Below are 4450 nucleotides of genomic sequence, written 5' to 3' on the forward strand. Positions count from 1 at the left end.
ACAAACAACAAGTGTGCGGTTAAAATTGGCAAAAAACACACACATTTCTTTAAACAGGGCCGGGGGGTGAGACAGGGATGCAGCTTAAGCCCTACCCTCTTCAACATATATATCAACGAATTGGAGAGGACACTAGAACAGCCTGCAGCACCTGGCTTCACCCTACAATAATCTGAAGTCAAATGTTTACTGTTTGCTGATGATCTGGTGCTTCTGTCCCCAACCAAGGAGGGCCTACAGCAGCACCTAGATCTTCTGCACAGATTCTGTCAGACCTGGGCCCTGACAGTAAATCTCAGTAAGACAAAAATAATGGTGTTCCAAAAAAGGTCCAGTTGCCAGGACCACGAATACAAATTCCATCTAGACAACGTTGCCCTAGAGCACACAAAAAAACGATACATACCTCGGCCTAAACATCAGCGCCACAGGTAACTTCCACAAAGCTGTGAACAATCTGAGAGACAAGGCAAGAAGGGACTTCTATGCCATCAAAAGGAACATAAAATCGACATACCAATTAGGATCTAGCTAAAAATACTTGAATCAGTTATAGAACCCATTGCCCTTTATGGTTGTGAGGTTTTTGGGTCCGCTCACCAACCAAGAATTCACAAAATGGGACAAACACCAAATTGAGACTCTGCATGCAGAATTCTGCAAAAACATCCTCTGTGTACAATGTAAAACACCAAATAATGCATGCAGAGCAGAATTAGGACGATACCCACTAATTATCAAAATCTAGAAAAGAGACGTTAAATTCTACTACCACCTAAAAGGAAGCGATTCCCAAACCTTCCATAACAAAGCCATCACCTACAGAGAAATTAACCTGGAGAAGAGCCCCCTATGCAAGCTGGTCCTGGGGCTCTGTTCACAAACACAAACAGACCCCACAGAGCCCCAGGACAGCAACACAATTAGACCCAACCAAATCATGAGAAAACAAAAATATAATTACTTTACACATTTGAATGAATTTCCAAAAACAGAGCAAACTAGAATGTTATTTGGCCTTAAACAGAGAGTACACAGTGGCAGAATACCTGACCACTGTGACTGACCCAAAATTAAGGAAATCTTTGACTATGTTCAGACTCAGTGAGCATAGCCTTGCTATTGAGAAAGGCTATGTGCACACTGCCCACAAAATGAGGTGGAAACTGAGCTGCACTTCCTAACTTCCTGCCAAATGTATGACCATATTAGAGACACATATTTCCCTCAGATTACACTGACCCACAAAGAATTCGAAAACAAATCTAATTTTGATGATAAACTCCCATATCTATTGGGCGAGGGAGGTGAGGGCTCTGGGAGTGTGGTGCCAGGAAAATAACCTCTCACTCAACATCAACAAAACAAAGGAGATGACTTCAGGAAACAGCAGAGGGTGCACCCCCCTATCCACATCGACGGGACCGCAGTGGAGAAGGTGGAAAGCTTCAAGTTCCTTGGCGTACACATCATCGACAAACTGAAATGGTCCATCCACGCAGACAGTGTGGTGAAGAAGGTGCAACAGAGCCTCTTCAACCTCAGAAGGCTGAAGAAATTTGGCTTGGCACCTAAAACCCTCACAAACTTTTACAGATGCACAATTGAGAGCATCCTGTCGGGCTGTATCACTGCCTGGTACGGCAACTGCACCGCCCGCAACCGCAGGGCTCTCCAGAGGGTGGTGCGGTCTGCCGAACGCATTACCGGGGGCAAACTACCCGCCCTCCAAGACACATGCAGCACCCGATGTCACAGGAAGGCCAAAAAGATCATCAAGGACGCCAACCACTGCCTGTTCACCCCGCTATCATCCAGAAGGCGAGGTCAGTACAGGTGCATCAAAGCTGGGACCGAGAGAATGAAAAACAGCTTCTATCTCAAAGCCATCAGACTGTTAAATAGCCATCACTAGCACATTAGAGGCTGCTGCTGCCTATTGAAATCACTGGCCACTTTAAGAAATGGAACACTAGTCACTTTAATAATGTTTACATATTGTGCATACTGTGAGCATACTGTGAGTACAAAGGAGAGCAGGAGAGAGAGACAGAGACAGAGAGAGAGAGATACAGAGAGAGAGAGAGACAGATAGAGAGAGAGAGAGAGAGAGAGAGAGAGAGACAGAGAGAGACAGAGAGACAGAGAGACAGAGAGAGAGAGAGACAGAGAGAGAGAGAGACAGAGAGAGACAGAGAAAGAGAGAGAGAGAGAAAGAGAGAGACAGAGAAAGAGAGAGAGAGAGAGAGAGAGAGAGAGAAAGAGAGAAAGAGAGAGACAGAGAAAGAGAGAGAGAGAGAGAGAGAGAGAGAGAAAGAGAGTCTTTATCAGAGAGAGCTGGTCAGCAGGACACTAGAGAACACAAACATAATCAACTGTAAAACAATCACTGCAACATCACCTGCTGCTTCTTACAATACTATGCATATTATCATGCCCTGACTTTCTTCTCTAGGTCATTAGGCTATTGTACGAGAGAATGTGCTCTCACTCAACTTTAACCTAGTAAATTACCTTTGGGGCTTGAGTAGGCTACTGTATTCACATCCTCAATCTGGTGTGTGACCAAAGCTTTACTGCTGTTCCCGTTTTAAGATGTCATTTTTCGATTTTCACTGCATATTGTAGCCTACTCCAGGAAAGTCCAATCCAAAAGTAATTACAATAAAACATTAGTAGATTGAGATTTGATCGTGCCAGACACCTTTGCAGAATGAGCAGATATTATATATACTGTATGCACACATAGCATATTATCAGCAGTGGAAATATTGGGTTGTCATCGACGAGATTAATCTCATAATCAGTAGAAGATACACTATATATACAAAGGTATGTGGGCACCCCTTCAAATTAGTGGATTTGGCTATTTCAGTTACACCCGTTGCTGACAGTTGTAGATAATCAAGCACACCGCCATGCAATCTCCATAGACAAACATTGGCAGTAGAATGGCCTTACTGAAGAGCTCAGTAACTATCAACGTGGCACTGTCATAGGATGCCACTTTTCCAACAAGTCAGTTCGTCAAATTTCTGCCCTACTAGAGCTTCCCCGGTCAACTGTAAGTGCTGTTATTGTGAAGTGGAAACGTCTAGGAGCAACAACGGCTCAGCCGCGAAGTGGTAAACCACACAAGCTCACAGAACGGGACCACCGAGTGCGGAAGCAACGTCAGCACAACAACTGTTAATCGGGAGCTTCATGAAATGGGTTTCCATGGCCGCGCAGCCGCACACAAGCCTAAGATCACCATGCGCAATGCCAAGCGTCGGCTGGAGTGGTGTAAATCTCGCTGTCATTGGAGCAGTGGAAACACATTCTCTGGAGTGATTAATCACGCTTCACCACCTGGCAGTCCGACTTACAAATCTGGGTTTGGCAAATGCCAGGAGAATGCTACCTGCCCGAACATATAGTGGCAACTGTAAAGTTTGGTGGAGGAGGAATAATGGTCTGGGGCTGTTTTTCATTGTACGGGCTAGGCCCCTTAGTTCCAGTGAAGGGAAATCTTAACTCATACAATGCATACAATGACATTCTAGACAATTCTGTGATTCCAACTTTGTGGCAACAGTTTGGGGAAGGCCCTTTCCAGTTTCTAATCGTATAGTATCCACGTTGTGAGCGTCACATGTTGCATTTATATTTTGCTCAGCGGGCCATATGTTTGACACCCCTGCTTTAGCCCCTCTGCGTCTCTCTCTCTCTCTCTTTCTCTCTCTCCCTTCCTTTTCTCCAGTTTTCTAGAGCTGTGTCATTAGACTATATTCCCGAAAGGGCAGCAGTATCTTCCTTAATTCTCCCTCGAGACATTCTGATTTTTTTCATGATGAATGTAATCACATCATTCTCTGGCCTGTGTCCCGTTGGGCCATTACAGAGAACCCTGGGGTAATGGTTATTTGGTTATTGACTTACAGAGACAGAGACATTAGGAACAGAGACGCAGTCTGCACTCTCTCCAATCAGAGCCCTGTTGCTGAGACATCTTTATTAGGCTGACTGGTGTTATATCTGCAAAATACTGCCACACCCCTCATGCTCCTCTCTGACCACTTACATTCACATTATTCTACAGTGGGCCTTCAGTGGTATCACCTGACCACTTACATTTACATTATTCTACAGTGGGCCTTCAGTGGTATCACTTCACTGTTATTAGTGTATGTACAAGGTACATTACACAAGTCACATTCAGACCTCAAAAAGCATATTGCTACTGTGAGAAGTGTCAGTGTCACTGAATGTACCTGATCAGGGCCGGACTACCGCATTTAGGGCCCCAGGGCAGCTACCTCCTTTTTCTTTAGGAAAACATATTTTTGGGGTTAAACAGATAACTTCCTGCATTTCAACACATTTTACCATGGGGCAGAGAGAAACATTTGTAGTTTCATAATGCTATTCTACACATTTTGCAATAAGGCTGAGAGATAAGTTAGCAGTT

The sequence above is a fragment of the Coregonus lavaretus genome (genome assembly GCF_964263955.1).
Source record: "Coregonus lavaretus genome assembly, contig: HAP1_SCAFFOLD_3742, whole genome shotgun sequence".
Lineage (NCBI taxonomy): Eukaryota > Metazoa > Chordata > Actinopteri > Salmoniformes > Salmonidae > Coregonus > Coregonus lavaretus.